Source organism: Euprymna scolopes, chromosome 18, assembly GCF_053919585.1.
Source record: "Euprymna scolopes isolate OS-2025 chromosome 18, ASM5391958v1, whole genome shotgun sequence".
NCBI classification, from domain to species: domain Eukaryota; kingdom Metazoa; phylum Mollusca; class Cephalopoda; order Sepiida; family Sepiolidae; genus Euprymna; species Euprymna scolopes.
The window spans coordinates 58,948,046-58,966,839 of record NC_136499.1 but is presented as its reverse complement, the minus strand read 5'-3'; positions in this window follow the sequence as shown (position 1 = coordinate 58,966,839).

Sequence of the window (18,794 nt, the reverse complement as noted above, 5' to 3'; positions counted from 1 at the left end):
AACTATAAATAAAAAAGATCTGGGCAAAAAAATAAATGATAAAGTTAAATATAAAATAAAGGGAAACAAAAGTCAAAGCGACCCAGACAGGAAATGTTAAAGGCGCGAAAATATATATAGGGCAAAATAATATAGGTCAACCGAAATGTACAATCATCACTTAAAAAAATGTCAGCAAGAGTTATTAAACGACACTAAAAGGAAAATAAAAAAGGGAAATAAAAATAAATAAATATATAATAAATAAATAGAAAATAAAGAATAAATAAATAAAAAAATAAAATATAATAAAAAATAAAATATAAAATATAATATATAAAAAAATATTTAAGGGGAGAAGATGGCCGGTATCTGCAATTTGAGGAAAAAAATAAGTAAGTAAATTCATATAGTAAAATTTGAGTAAATATACATACGAGATATGAAAGTGTGGGTAGATTGATATATTAGATAGATAGAAAAGTTTAAAGAATAAAACAGAAAATGCAGATAAAAAACCGGCCATGCAAAGAAGAGATAAAGAATTAAAATAAAGGATTATTAAATTATAAAGTATTAAGAAGCATGTCAAAAAACGAAAAAGTTAAATAAAAAATAAAAAATAGTTTATATCTATATAAAAGGTAAAAGTAATAACTATGTAATTTCAAAATTGCCATGATTAAATTTGGACTTATGTTTACAGAAAGAGATTAGTCCATTTTTAGAATTTATTATATTGTTACTTTGAAGGGAAGTAATTATAGTTATAGCTTCAGTTGTACAGAGGCGACATGACTTAGAGCCTGGAGTATAAAACTTAACTTTTTTTTATAATAGTCCATTTGATTGAGAATGGAGTATTATTAGAGTTAAGGTTTTTAATTAAAGTGGTTAGAGAAGTTCCTTGGTTATTATTAGAATTATGGTTGTAAAAAGAAGAAATGTGGTTTGATATTCTTTTCTTAATTAATGTTGAAGTAGCACCGATATATGTATGTACTTTATTAAAAGCTTGAGGTCTGGTATTAATATTAATTTGCTGATTTGTATTAATTTAATAGTTTGAATTTTGTTCTAGTTAATTTTATTTTTATTTCGGACTATTAGTCTCATCTTTATTAGTTGTTGTTTTTGGATCTTTTTATTGGTTCACAACGTTTCGGCCAACTTCCTCTGGCCTTCGTCAGGTGGTAACCGCGACGGATAGGAACTTCGAATCTATTAACTGCATTCTCAGCCATCACTGCCATCCGTAGTTGTTGTCGTCTCACCACATTTTTGACCAATTACCTCTGGCACGCTTTGGGTGGGCTTGAAACCGCTATCTTCCGACAATGTTCATCTGGAACGGTAGAGATTCAACGTCTCTATCAACTGCGCCACGGGTCCCGAAGGGCGATCAAGGTTGGATTCTTTGATCTAATAAATCCACGTTTATTTATTATCTGATCTTCCATAGTCGGGTCCGTACCGATTGGTATATGTATATATATATTATTCCTTAATTGGAATTCATTTTTTGAGATGAGCATTATATGTTAATTTCATTTTTATTTCGGACTATTAGTCTCATCTTTATTAGTTGTTGTTTTTGGATCTTTTTATTGGTTCACAACGTTTCGGCCAACTTCCTCTGGCCTTCGTCAGATGGTAACCGCGACGGATAGGAACTTCGAATCTATTAACTGCATTCTCAGCCATCAATGTGGTGAGACGACAACAACTACGGATGGCAGTGATGGCTGAGAATGCAGTTAATAGATTCGAAGTTCCTATCCGTCGCGGTTACCACCTGACGAAGGCCAGAGGAAGTTGGCCGAAACGTTGTGAACCAATAAAAAGATCCAAAATCAACAACTAATAAAGATGAGACTTATAGTCCGAAATAAAAATAAAATTAACATATAATGCTCATCTCAAAAAATGAATTCCAATTAAGGAATAATATATATATATATATATATTTTGTTCTAGTGTTCAACAAATGGTGGGACAATGTCTGTATGAGGACTATTTTGGAGGGGATAATGAGTGTTGTTAGTGTTAGGATGGCTGTTAGGAGAAATATTATTATTCTCATTATTATTATTATTATTATTATTATTATTATTAGTTGTATGATTGTAAATGGAAGGGCTGCTCAAATATATATATATATATATATACCTACATATATATATATATATATATATATATATATATTGTTTTTAAAATATAATTATCCACTGACACGTGTTTCGTCGTCTACGACACATCAGAGTTGCTATATATATATATATATATATATATATATATATATATTTAAATATATATATATATATATATATATATATATATATATATATATACTCACAGAAGAAATGCACCTCCAGTCTTCGTTAAGACATGCATCTAGGAGAAGATAACTCTGGTGTAAAATCCTGCGGTCTACTGCATATTCTGTTCTGTGGTAGTTATCTGCACCGACGGAGGTTAGCAGTAATACCAAAAAAGTGTGGCTGCTCTACACAAAGCCTTCGCCACAATAAACAAATCATCTGTGTGGATTTCCGAGCAACTTAATTGTTGTGGCAGAACCCTATACTACGAAATCGACGGGAGAATCTATTTTATATATATATATATATATATATATATATATATATATATATATACATACATATATATATGCATATACATACATATATATATACATATATATGTATACATACATACATATATATATATATATATATATATATATATATATATATATATATATATATATATATATATATATAGCGCAATGATTATAAGCCCCGACTGTCGTTTGGGCGGTCTAGCCGCACTGATGAGCTGTGAAACGGCGAAATAGTACTGTATGTGGATGACTATATATATATATATATATATATATATATATATATATATATATATATATATATATATGATTGTTGAGCTGGATTAAATCCGACGATATGAAATCAAATGGAGGTAGAAGGACCTGGATACTCAACGTTTCGCCCGATTTATGCGGGCTTCTTCAATGACCATCCCTCTTGAAGAAGCCCGCATAAATCGGGCGAAACGTTGAGTATCCAGGTTCTTCCACCTCCATTTTATTTCATATATATATATATATATATATATATATATATATATATATATATATATATATATATATATATATATATATATAATAAGAACATGATCGGGTGCTCGTTTTACGTAATTTACAGGCTCAAGTATGATAAATAAATAAGCAAAGCAAGAAAAAAAAAACTATTACATGTCTTACAGCATAAGTCTTACAGTTAAAATGGCTATCAGATGTTTGTATAACGTTTTAATGATTAGTGATTCTATTTTTTGCTAACGAATAAAGAATAAGATAGTTTAATCAGTCTTGATGTTTATGCAAGCCAATAAAGCTTCACGTCGCTTGTTTGAACTTCGCTCATTGTTTTATATCTCAGCTATTCCGTAAAGAAACACAAATCGTGACATCTGCCACGAATCTTTGAAAAAAAAAAAAAAGAAAAAAAAAATACCGGATAAGAAATACTGTTACTTCTTCCCTGTGCACAGGATCTTATAAACCTAGAATGTTTAAGGTTATTTTTATAAGTCGACGTGAGGTTAGAATATGGGTACGTCACGATTTCAGAGTAGCGGTTGATTAGTGTTCAGAATAAGGCAAAGGTTTATTCTTATTTAATCAAAGAATACCATCACAACAGTGCTCTTTGAAGACTAAAACAATCATCAAAAAGTTCATCTTTTGCCTTTTGCTATGAAGTAAGAATCGATTTTGAGTGGGTGTTGATAGTCATCAAAAAGCAAATGCGTTGGACTGGTGACTTAATGATGCTGAGTGATGGAAGGATACCAAAATAACTGCTTTACGGTGAGCTTTCTGTAGGAAAGAGATCTGTGGCTTATAATTTAATTAGATGATCCCCAATTTGTTTTAAAAGGATTTTATTTACGAAAAAAAATCATAATCAGTGTAGGGGAGACCATTTACAGATATTCAAAGACGAAAGAAAAACATGTAGATAAACAGCGATCTCCCAACTTTTGCTAAGTGTTAGGCCGCCCACTTTTTGTCAGGCGCTCCAAAAACAAGCTGGTCGATCTTTAGATGGGAGTGGGGGATAAGTGTGGTTTCAAAAATAAAATAGATCGAGTGGAATATTGAAATGGATGGTGTTCTCCTATATATAATACAACAGGTTAAGGGTGACCGGGGTAGAAATAAATGGGGAAGGGGTGAGAATCTTAGGAGTATTTTCATTACCAGAAAACAAAGCAGAGTCAGTACTCGTTTACTCCACTAGGTTTATGGTTACTAAGATGGGTTGGATTGAGATTACCGTTACGTTTATGCTATGACGTTTTCATTTTTTCTTTACACGTACGTTATGCATTGCGATAAAAACAAATTCTCATGCCACTCTGTAATGTGTTTCCAAGTCTTGCATCATAGGTTCATTGATTTTGTAATTCTTGTTTGCATTACTGCTTATTAGAGGCTTTGGGCCGTTTTGGTGGTTTCTTGCGCACTCTTTAGACTTGTTTTTGGCTGGTGTTTCTTTATTTAGACATAGGTGTCCAAGCTATGCAACGATATAGTGTTTAATTAAGTTACATTTTTAAGAATTACGGATATCATTTGACCTCTACGGTTTCGGGTTTAGAGCAAAGACGTGCAGAGGTCTGACAATGGGCTAACATTGATTACGTGCTCAAAAGCATCAGATATAATTCCTAGTAATGAAATATATTATTATTATTATTGTTATTATTGTTGTTGTTATTATTATTATTATTGCTGTTGTTGTTGTTGTTATTATTATTATTATTATTATTATTATTATTATTGTTGTTATTATTATTGTTATTATTATTGTTGTTATTGTCATTATTATTATTATTGTTATTATTATTATTATTGTTATTATTATTATTATTATTGTAGTTATTATTATTATTATTATTATTATTATTATTATTATTGTTGTTGTTAATATAGTCACTATTTATCAAGGCCCAAAGCTCACGCGAGGATAAGATAAAGCGAAATAGTTTGAATATTATTGGATAGCCTCCTCTCCAAAACTGGATGCTCGAGGCAACCTGCCTAGTCGCCTCTTTCTCCACGCCACGGGTCTAAAGTTAGATTAAGAGTTAAGATTAGAATATATCGAATTGCTGTTAATTTTATGCTTAAATGAAGTTCCCGCCGAACCCGAATTAAAATAAAGTTCACTCAATATTGTATAAACAAACGTTTATTATTCTGATGAAGCTTCTTGTCCTTTTCGTTTGGAGCAAAGTGTAGTATCTCGTCAGATACCCTATTTCATATTTTCTCTCATCAGTCAGTGATAAAGAGATCTTTCTTCGCTGAAGCGATTTATTTTAACATTTTTGTCCCAATCCAGAGGGCATCATTTTTTAAAGCAATTAAAAACTGACCTTGCGTTTAACTATGACCCCGTAAAGACTAATTGTGTTTCCTGTCATTTTATGCGGGGAATGCCTACTATACACTACCATCGAGTGTCTAAGGATTCTATGTACAGGTGGTTGTCATGACAACCTGGCATGAGGATACTTTTCCCTAGAAGTAAACCCTGACTTAATATTCAAAATCACATAGTATTCTCGACCCAAATAAAATCTCCTCGGTATGGTTAAACCCACACTGGCTTTTACGAGGAAGGGTTCACGTTCTCCAAGTGATGTTACCTCATGTAGTACCTATTTACTATGCCTCCCCACGGGACAGAGTTAGACACCAGGGTCGTTTTTTTAACGTGGAGAAAAGGTACAAAAATAAAAATTGTCTCAGTCGTGAAGGATTTCTCCTCCACCGAAAGAGAACAAGAAATAGAAGTGCAGCATCTGAAGAACAGATACTACACTTTGATCTTATCCAGAAGGCCAAATTCTGGTAGAGTATCCAGCTTTGTGTTACCTCATGTAGTAACACAAAGCTGGGTACTCTACCAGAATAGATGAATTCTTATCCTAGAATCTAGTAAGATCAAGAGATCAACGAGAAAGATAAACTATAACATATTTAAATGGTCAATTAGGGAAGAGGAAAATTATGTTCTCAGTTTCTTTACTAACTCAGTGTTTGAGAGATAAAGAAATTTAATGGAACATTCGAATGTATCTCATATAGAGTTCAAGTGCTAGTTCCAGGTAGTAGGCCCTTTGATTTCTGAGAACTTCGACGGAAGGAAAATGAAAAAAAAAGAGGGGGATATATGTTAATCGTTATAAAGTCTAGTAAAAAAAAGTTGTTCATGAAATTTGTTGGGTGAATTTTTTGGCTGACGATTTATAATTCGTATTAATTATTCTGACCATTGTTCTCATCTTGAGAGTTATTTTTCACAAAATAAATGGACTGGCCATAGTCAAGGGTGATCCACAGGCCCATTTTTCATTACCGACTATACCAAGATTCAGGGGATGGCGACATTCCTTTGTCTGGATCACTCTACTCCACTTACTCTTGATTCTCACCTTATAGTCATGAGTTTAACAATGAGGTATGGTTACTTATCCAAAACTTGACCCAAGTTAATGTTGATATTGTCCGGCAGGTTACGATAAGCAGCTGGAATTGTCAAGGTGATGTTTCGGTGAATGTAATCCCCAACCTTTTCTAGACGTATATTGTCAAACTCGGGAATATTTCTGTCGAACTCGGGAATCTGTTCGGAATTTTGAACGGAACTCTTTATCTAATCTACGGGAGTAGCATGCTCTGGTCTCGTCGTGTGGGTAGGGGCCCTAAGTAAATCGCAATTTTATTGTGAGTATCGCCCTCACTGACGATTGAATCTACAACTCAGAAGAGTGTAACTTAAAAATTTTAATTTTACCAAATATATTATTAGTTATGCTACGGATCCTTGCCGAACAAGAGTAAGCTACCTCCACAGCTTAAACAAAGTGTTCCGTTCTAAATTCTGTGTAGATTCCCGTGTTTGACACAAAAATTAACGAGTTCGACAAGATATATCTGAAAAAGATCGGAGCTTAAATCTATCGAAAGCTTGTGAAAATAACACTCAAGATGAGAAAAGCAATCTGAGTAAACCTAAATAATGCGTTATAGAAATGATCTCCATATAATGAAAAGAAGAGTCAACTATTATTCCTGAGAGGGAAGCAAGCCAATAAATAAATAAATAAATAAACATAAATAATAATAGATAAATAAACAAAAGTCCTCCGATAAGAACGTGATTTATGTAAAAACAACTTTTAAACAAATGCGAAAAGATGGAAACCAATCAATCATCAAGAAATTTCTGGGAATTAATGAAGCGTTTTCAGAGTATTTCAGGAGTTTGTTATTTTTTCATTTGTGGAAAATAGGGATCTGGTTTTCTGTGTGTATGTGAGAGATAGAGAGAGAGAGAGAGAGAGAGAGAGAGAGAGAGAGAGAGAGAGAGTGTGAGAGAGAGGGATCAGGGGTAAAGTAGCCAAAAGGTATCTAGGGGTAAGGGCGAGGGAATGCCTTTTGTCAATAGATACGTAAGACACATGCAGGCACATAAAGGATAGAAAAGGGTGTTGAGAAAAAGAAAAGAAAAAAAGACAAAAAAAAAGAAAGAAAGACACACTCTCCCTTATTTAGGGTAATAAAAAAAGGCTCACTGTCCAGCAGAAAATATAACTCTAAAAAACAAAAGAAAGAAATATTACTTAAACATGTGCGCATTATACACTTAGGACCAAACACACGCAAATTCATAAAACCACACACACACACACACACACACACACACACACACACACACACACACACACACACACACACATACACACACACACACACACATATATATACATAATTTTAAAAATATAATTATCCACTGATACGTGTTTCATCGTCCAGGACTCATCAGAGTGGCTGAATCTAGCGAGATTCGAAATCGGGACCGCCGGGTACTTTCTACGCATGTCTGGGGTCCCGATTTCGAATCTCGCTAGATTCAGCCACTCTGAGTAATCGTAGACGACGAAACACGTGTCAGTGGATAATTATATTTTAAAAATAAAATAAAAAAAAAAAAATATATATATATATATATATATATATATATATATATATATATATATAGCCCATGTGGGGGCTACCAAATTGGTTAAAGGGAAAATTATTCCCAACTCGCATTTAGGTAAAAATGCACTTGCGAAATAATTGAATTCATGCAAAACGTATCGCAAAAACAAAAACAATCAACATCTATGTATATATATATATATATATATATATATATATATATATATATATATATATATATATATATATATATATATATATATATATATATATATATAAGCACGAGAACACATGGTTGTTCATGACATTTTCTTACTCTGCTTCATCACCTTCCGTAATTATGGGGTTGAGTTATGTTTTTAAATACTCTCATTTTGTTGTATATAGTCGTAATTTGCAATTAACTGACCTATTCCCTATTACTTTCTACGTGTGTTTGGGCCCCCGATTTTACTATATACGTCGTCTATGACATTTGCTTTCGTTTCTCTCTCTCTTCATCTCTCTCACTCTTTGTGTTTAGTAACAGAATGAGAAAATAAATGAGAATAAAATAATTGGGCTAGTTCATAAAACAAACTATGATCACTAGCAGTAATACTACTTAACCCGCAGTTGGAAAAGAAACAATATATATATATATATATATATATATATATATATATATATATATATATATATACTTCAGAATAAAATTTCCAACAATCAGCTGGTATGAAAACCTGTGATTATGAGACTTACAAGATATTACTGGCAGTAATCTATATATATAAAAATGTTATTCTTGGTTCGTTCAAAGTTTATACAACAATATTTCTACATTACCAATTTAATTGAAATTTTCTGAAAATCTATCTGTAAAGTCAATGAATGTTTGCATGTTATTAAAATAATTTTACATTGCGAATTATGAAAATATTAATTAAAATATAAATATTTTTCGAAGTCGTTTCTGCGAAACTTGCCCGGTTTTATTTCTGGTAACTCCTGTTTCAACTACTCTCGAATCCGTGCTGAAATAATAACGTTATTATTTAAAAAGCTATTCTTTACATGGGGACGGGAGGGTGTTTTGTACCTATTCTGTACTTTAACCTTACAATTGAATAAAAACATATCATAAAACTTTAATTGAACGTGGAAATACGATTTAAAGAAATAGCGCGGATCACTCTCTGCTGTGCACAAAAAAAACCCATATTTAAAAAATTTAAATTCATTTATGTACTTAGCAATTTTTAAAATTTTAAATTCCTTTATTTATGTTAAGGCTTTTCACTCATGAAACATTACATTTTAATTGTTTAGTTTCTTTTCACGGCATTGATTACATAAAAAAGTTTGTTTTAACTTTTTCTAAACTGTTTCATTTTTACGACATGCCTCAACGTATTATAAACACCCTAACCTCCCCATGTTAAAAAAACACACGCCCTTCCATAAACCTCGAAAGCCGTTCTTAATATGGGGAGGTTGGGGGGTGTTCATTCCGAAAGCCGTTTTAACATGGGCAAGTTAGGGTGTTTATAATGTGCTGGGGCGAGTCGTAAAATTAACGAAGTTGCTATCTATTATTTATTGCAAAAATTGTTTGAAATTTATTTATTTGACAAAAAAAAAAAATACATTTTGGTACTTCTTGGGCGTTGAGTTCCATAGCGACTAGCAGAAAAAAATAATAGTCGCTCATTTAGTCCCCCACCCCACCCCGCACGTAACATCTTTTATTTACTGACGTTGCCGTAACTAAACGATTATTTGTCACATTTAAAAAACATTTATTTATTTATTTTGAAAAAACGTTTTACTTTTTATGAATATTAAAAGAAAAATGGGTACTATTGCAGAGAGTGATCAATGCTGAAATAATAACGTTATTATTTAAAAAGCCATTCTTAACATGGGGAGGGGAGGGTGTTTTGTACCTATTCTGTACTTTAACCTTGCAATTGAATAAAAAAAAAACAACATATCATAAAACTTTAATTAAACGTCGAAATACGATTTAAAAAATAGCGCGGATCACTCTCTGCATTAGCACCGAAAAATGTTACTAAACATTTATTAATAATTTCTCACTTTTACAAACATTTGATTCTAAATTTCTTTTTAAATGACGACTTTTATCGACTTTTTTTTTAATAGTATTTGCGGGTGGGTATGTTGACAACAACTATCAGTTAAATTTTGTAAATATCTCCCCTCCCCCAAATGGTGTTTATTCCGAAATCCGTTGTTAACATGGAGAGGTTGAGGGTGAAAGCCGTTCTGAACATTTGTGGAGGTGGATCTAGTGTAAAAAAAAAAAAAATAAATAAATAAATAAAAAACAAACTGAATCATTTACTGATAACTTCTCACTTTTACAAATATTTTTTAATTTACATGCGCGGATGAACAAATTGTTGAATAGTGCGAAAACAAAACGTTTTTGTAATAAACTTCAGAATAATGTTTTGGGTTTACATTTTAGTTCCACCTTCACAATTTTCTTTTTTAAATGACGACTTTTGTTGATAAATAAATTTACTTCTCCACAACTTTTATTGATAAATAAATCTACTTCTCTGCTACGGGCACTGAGCCGTTCCTTTTTTTTAAATAGTATTTTCGGGTGGGTATGCTGACAACAAATATCAGTTAAATTTTGCAAATAGTTCCCCCCTCCAAAAGTGGTGTTTATTCCGGAAACTGTTCTTAAGATGAGGAGGTTGGGGGTGATTATAAGGTGGACCTAATCTAAAAAAAAAAAAGAAAAAGTTTTTTATGCGCACATAAGCAACTATTTTTTATTAACTTTTTTTTTTTTACTTTTTTTATTTAAAAATTAGTAAATTTCAATGAATAGAATAATAAATGATTTATCATTAATATGTGTTTTTGGTTTTGTGTTGAATGAAACTTTTTTTTTCATTACAACAATAATGAACCAATTTAAATCTTCCGGTATGCGTTTAAGGGTTACGAGATTATCAATAAATCGTTTAGTTACTAAGCCAGCGTCAGTAAATAAAAAAAATGTTACGTGCGCATGCATTAGGCTTGACTAGGGGTGGGGGGCTAAGGGAGCGACCATTAAATAATTATGCTGGTCGCCATGGAACTCAACGCCCAAGGAGTACCTAAAATGGAACTTATGCACTTATGTTATCGCGCTATTTTTTAAAATAGTATTTTCATGTTAAATTCAAATTTTACAATATCTTTTTCTTTTATTAATTTGTTAAGTGAAAGTACAGATAACCCGGTCAGTTTCTAATGTGAGGAAAATCTACCCCCCCAAAAGGGGTACTCTGGATAATAACAAAACATTAAAATTGCCTCAGTCTCGAAAGATTTCTTCTCTACTGAACGAGGAAAAAAACTAAGCTAAGGGAGCGACCATTAAATAATTATGCTGGTCGCCATGGAACTCAACGCCCAAGGAGTACCTAAAATGGAACTTATGCACTTATGTTATCGCGCTATTTTTTAAAATAGTATTTTCATGTTAAATTCAAATTTTACAATATCTTTTTCTTTTATTAATTTGTTAAGTGAAAGTACAGATAACCCGGTCAGTTTCTAATGTGAGGAAAATCTAACCCCCCCCAAAAGGGGTACTCTGGATAATAACAAAACATTAAAATTGCCTCAGTCTCGAAAGATTTCTTCTCTACTGAACGAGGAAAAAAACGGTGAAGTGTAGTTCACCTTCTGTTTCTCTTCCCCTCTCTCTTCCTCTCTTGATATCTCTCCCTTTCCCTCTCTCAATCTATCTTTCTCTCTATATCACCCTCTTCATCTCTCTTTGAGCCCCTTTCTCTCTCTAACTCCCTCTATCTCTCTTCTTTCCTCTGTCTCATCCCTCTCTGTTTCTAACTCTCCACCTCTCTCTGTTTATCTATCAATCCCTGTTTATCTATCTCCTTCTCTTTCTCTATTTTTCTCTCACTTTCTCTTTTCTATCTATATATCTTCCTCTCTATCTGTCCCTCTCTAATCCCTCATCCTATTTTAGTCTCCTAAATTAATTACAGTGAATAAGGCATTGTCAAAACATGGATAAATTCTATTTTAGTCACCTAATTTACTGACTGTGAGAATAGAAGTTATTTGGATATTACTGCTACCTTGAACAGCACAAGAAGTAACTGGTAAAACCTTTCTAATTAAATTGATTTTGGCAGCCATTTGGTAACAAAATAACATAGCCTTAGTCTTTGCTGCATGAGGAATACCTGCGACCTTGCTGCCAAGTAAAAGAATTATTTATTCTACTTTAAAACATTCAATTTTTCAAAAATCTTATGTTCGACATCTCCAAAACATCCAATATGGGGAATAATATTGCAGAAATGCAAACTTATTGTTTAGGATGAATACACAATGGTACGCAAAAAATCATTTGAGGCTCGTGGTCGATCCTTGCAAGATTTGCGTGGCAATGTCAGACCATTTGAGAATGCAGTAATATTGCTTGCATGAGATTTCAGACAAATGTTACCTGTTATTCTTCAATCAACACCAGCAGATGAAATAAATACTTGCCTTAAATACTCTACTTTTTTTGTTCCATGTGAAGACATTGAACTTAACTCAAAATATGCATGTCCAGTTGCAGACTGTTCGATCCGCACAAAAACTTTTGCATCAGCTGTGGAAAATTGGGTACGAAAAAGTGCCAGCTGATCAGAGTTGAGGGCAAAATTCTTTGACTTTTAACTTCTGTAATTTCTGTAATTTTATTTCATCAAAAGAATAGTTAGTTTAAAATGTTTTTGCAGATATTCAAATTATAAGAATTCCATTTGGCTGAGTGAATGAGCTATTCTTGAAGGTCAATACAAAGATGCCCATGAACTTAACACTATTATTCAAAGTAAAATTCCAAGTGAGGTAGTCAAATACAAATCCATCGACACTGCTGTGAAAGCAGATAAAGTGGTTAATTATCCAACAGCTATATTTGCCAGGGATGCCACCGCATGTATTGCAACTGAAATTTGGTGTACTAATTATCATGTTTTGAAATATAAACCAATCCAATCTTTGCAATGACAGATAGCTTGCATTAAAAAAAATTAACAAACAATATCATAGAAACAACAATCTTAACAGGACAGATGAATTATATCACAGATGAATATATCTTCATTCCATGCATTCCTATGATTCCACCGGATACATCATTACACTTTAGGAAATTGCACTTTCCAATTTTATTGTCATTTGCAATAACCATCAACAAAGCACAGGGAACAGTCTTTACAATTGTGGGTCTTACAGTTACACACTGACTGTTTTTGCACATGGACAATTTATGTTATGTATTCAAGAGTCACTAAACCAGAAAATCTCTATATCAGCTAAGAAAATGGAACAACAAAAACTGTGTACCCATGCAAAATGGAAAATTAAACCTATAAGAAACATGCTTTTTCTCATTTTGGAACTTTTTCCATTGTGCCAATTTGAGCCACAGCAACGCGTGGCAGGGTACAGCTAGTATTCTATAAGTATTATCCCACCTAAATAATAATTGCTCGATATACATTTTATTTATTTACATTCATTGAATGACTAAAAAAATTATATACATATATGGTGTTTTTAGAAAGCTCCTTGCTCTCCTCGCAACGTTTTATTTCTTTAAAAATATCCGTCCGTTTCCCGTGACTCAGCCTGTATATATATATATATATATATATATATATATATATATATATATATATATATATATGTATATGTATATATACATATATATATATATATATAAAATAAATATTTATATTATTTATTTTTTATTTATTTATTTTTCCATTTAGTGTCTTTTAATAATTATTGCCGACAGTTTCTTAACTGATAACCTATACATTTCAGTTGACCTGTTTTTTTGCCTCATATTTTTCGCGCCTTTTAACGTCATTTTGTCTGGGTCATTTTGACATTTGCTTTTCTATTTTATATTTAATTCTATCACCATTTAATCCTTTTTTCTTCTTCTTCACTGATTTTTTTCATTTTTTTTCACTGATTCTCCTTAATTACACCTTTCCTCGACAGCCGAGTTTAACGCATATCTTATTTTTCTTTTATTTTTATTACTGGAATTTTTTCCTTGTACATATTTGTGAATTATTCCACGAATTTCGGCCTTTCGGATTATTTTGGACCATCTTCCAATTACGTGATTTCCTTGGATTTTACTTGTGCGAATAGAAATTTAATTAACTTTCTTGAATTTAGATTTTTGGATTTTACCATCATTGTATAATTTACCTTTCAGCAGATTATCCATTCACGTGAAATCACCTTTTTCTTCACCATATTCCCTCTGCTTCACTTTTTGTTATCAAGTAAGATCTTTGACTTACTGGCAGTTTAATAAAATACTTTTTATGCAAAATCCGATCCCGTATTTTGCTAATTCCTACCCTCTGATAAGAAGGAAAGTATTTCTTCGAAACTCCGCGGATTAAAGACTATCAACTTATTAAGTGTTTCCTTTTCAGATTAAATATGTTTTTAACTCTTTTTCCAAATGTTTTTAACATGTTGTATTAACTATTTGCTCTTATATATATATATATATATATATATATATATATATATATATATATATATATGTGTGTGTGTGTATGTGTGTGTGTGTGTGTATATATAGCTTGGTTATATATATATATATATATATATATATATATATATATATATATAAATAACTTGGTTATAAATAATAATACATTGACGTGAGGAAAGATAGACGAATAAAGGCTAGACACTCCTCTGCTCAAGCATACCCGTCTACATTTGTTTGTTTTTCTTTATTTACTTCCATAATTCCGGTCTTTCCCGCATTGTCTTTGGCTTAAAAAATTCTATATATTTATTTACCAACAATGTTTCAAGCAAACTACTACCTACTCTTATATATATATATATGTATATATATATATATATATATATATATATATATATATATATATATATATATAAACGAATGGTTGTAAGGAATACAAAACTCGGGAAACGGCTGTTTTTAAGGAAACAAAACTCTGCGAAGAGAGCAAGGAGGGTTCTAAAATCTATCTGTTTCCTATAACTTACCCTGTACATAATGGTTGTTAAAAATAACATAAAGCTTTTTAAGAATACATTCTTTTATTGCTCTAATGATCCAATAATTTTAATCAAGACTCAATGAATGACCAAACGTATAACATTTTCTCCAACATTGAGCTTTGAGTTCATTAAAGTAAAACAATGTCTTTGGTAATTAGTCTGTCCGGAATTTGATTAAACATTAAAATATGCATAATAAGAACTGTCTTCGAGTATCTAAGGTTTCTTTGTACAGGGGTTTGTCAAGATAACGTAGCATTAGTAAATCCTGACTAAATATTTAAAATCACTTATTATCTTGTATTATATTACATTGTAATATATTTTCATTATACTATATTGTACTATATTATATTGTATTATATCACATTGTATTATATAACATTGTATTATATTTCCTTGTATTATATTACATTGTATTATATCACATTGTATTATATTGCATTTTATTATATTACATTGTATTATATCACCTTGTATTATATTACATTGTATTATATCACATTGTATTATATAGCATTGTATTATATTGCATTGTATTATATTACATTGTATTATATTACATTGTATTATATTTCATTGTATTATATCACATTGTATTATATGACATTAAATTATATTGCATTGTATTATATCACATTGTATTATATCACATTGTATTATATCACATTGTATTATATTACATTGTATTATATTACATTGTATTATATTTCCTTGCATTATATCACATTGTATTATATTGCATTGTATTATATTGCATTGTATTATATCATATTGTATTATATAGCTTGTATTATATTACATTGTTTTATATCACATTGTATTATCTAATTGTATTATATTATATTGTATTGTATTACATTTTATTATATCACATTGTATTATATTGCATTGTATTATATTACATTGTATTATATCACATTGTATTATATCACATTGTATTATATTATATTGTATAATATTACATTGTATTATATCACATTGTATTATATTGCATTGTATTATATTACAATGTATTATATCACATTGTATTATATCACATTGTCTTATATTGCATTGTATTATGCTACATTGTATTCTATCACATTGTATTATATTACATTGTATTATATCACATTGTATTATATTGCATTGTATTATATCACATTGTATTATATCACATTATATTATATTTCATTGTATTATATCACATTGTATAATATCACATTGTATTATATCACATTATATTACATTACATTATATTATATCACATTGTATTATATTGCATTGTATTATATTGCATTGTATTATATGACAATTTATTATATTGCATTGTATTATATTACATTGCATTATATGACATTGTATTATATCACATTGTATTATATCACATTGTATTATATTAAATTGTATTATATTCCATTGCATTATATCACATTGTATTATATTGCATTGTATTATATTAAATTGTATTATATCACATTGTATTATATTACATTGTATTATATCACATTGTATTATATTGCATTGTATTATATAACATTGTATCATATTACATTGTATTATATTACATTGTATTATATCACATTGTATTCTATGACATTGTATTATATTGCATTGTATTATATTACATTGTATTATATCAAATTATATTATATCACATTGTGTTATATTGCATTGTATTATATTACATTGTATTATATCACATTGTATTATATTACATTGTATTATATCACATTGTATTATATTTCATTGTATTATATTACATTGCATTGTATCACATTGTATTATATAACATTGTATTACATTACATTGTATTATATCACATTGTATTATATTGCATTGTATTATATTACATTGTATTTCATAACATTGTATTATATTGCATTGTATTATATCACATTGTATTATATTGCATTGTATTATATTGCATTGTATTATATCACATTGTATTATATAACATTGTATTATATTTCATTGTATTATATTACATTGTATTATATCACATTGTATTGTAACACATTGTATTATATCACATTGTATTATATCACATTGTATTATATTACATTATATTATATCACATTGTATTATATTGCATTGTATTATATGGCATTGTATTATATCACATTGTATTATATTACATTGTATTATATTACATTGCATTATATGACATTGGATTATATCACATTGTATTATATCACATTGTATTATATTAAATTGTGTTATATTCCATTGCATTATATAACATTGTATTATATTGCATTGTATTATATTAAATTGTATTATATCACATTGTATTATATTACATTGTATTATATCACATTGTATTATATTGCATTGTATTATATAGCATTGTATCATATTACATTGTATTATATTACATTGTATTATATCACATTGTATTATATTAAATTGTATTATATTTCATTGTATTATATTACATTGTATTATATCACATTGTATTATATCACATTGTATTATATTGCATTGTATTATATTACATTGTATTATATCACATTGTATTATATCACATTGTCTTATATTGCATTATATTATATTACATTGTATTATATCACATTGTATTATATTACATTGTATTATATCACATTGTATTATATTTCATTGTATTATATTACATTGTACTGTATCACATTGTATTATATCACATTGTATTATATCACATTGTATTATATTACATTGTATTATATAACATTGTATTATAACAGATTGTATAATATTACATTGTATTATATCACATTGTATTACATTACATTGTATTATATCACATTGTATCATATTGCATTGTATTATATTACAATGTATTATATCACATTGTATTATATTGCATTTATTATATTACATTGTATTATATGATATTGTATTATATGACATTGTATTATATTGCATTGTATTATATCACATTGCATTATATTGCATTGCATTATATCACATTGTATTATATTACATTGTATTATATCACATTGTATTATGTTACATTGTATTATATCACATTGTATTATATTGCATTGTATTATATCTAATTGTATTATATCACATTGTATTATATTACATTGTATTATATTACATTGTATTATATCACATTGTATTATATTACATTGTATTATATTTCATTGTTTTATATTACATTGTATTATATCACATTGTATTATATCACATTGTATTATATTGCATTGCATTATATAACATTGTATTATATTGCATTGTATTATATCACATTGTATTATATTACATTGTATAATATTTCATTGTATTATATTACATTGTATTATATTTACTTGTATTATATTACATTGTATATTACATTTTATTATATCACATTGTATTATATAACATTGTATTATATCACATTGTATTATATTACATTGTATTATATTGCATTGTATTATATCACATTGTATTATATCACATTGTATTATACCACATTGTATTATATTACATTGTATTATATCGCATAGTATTATATCACATTGTATTATATTACATAGTATTATATTACATTGTATTATATCACATTGTATTATATCACGTTGTATTAAATTACATTGTATTATATTACATTGTATTATACCACATTGTATGATATTACATGATGTTTTAATGGAATATTTGAATATATATTTATCTAATATAGAGATTA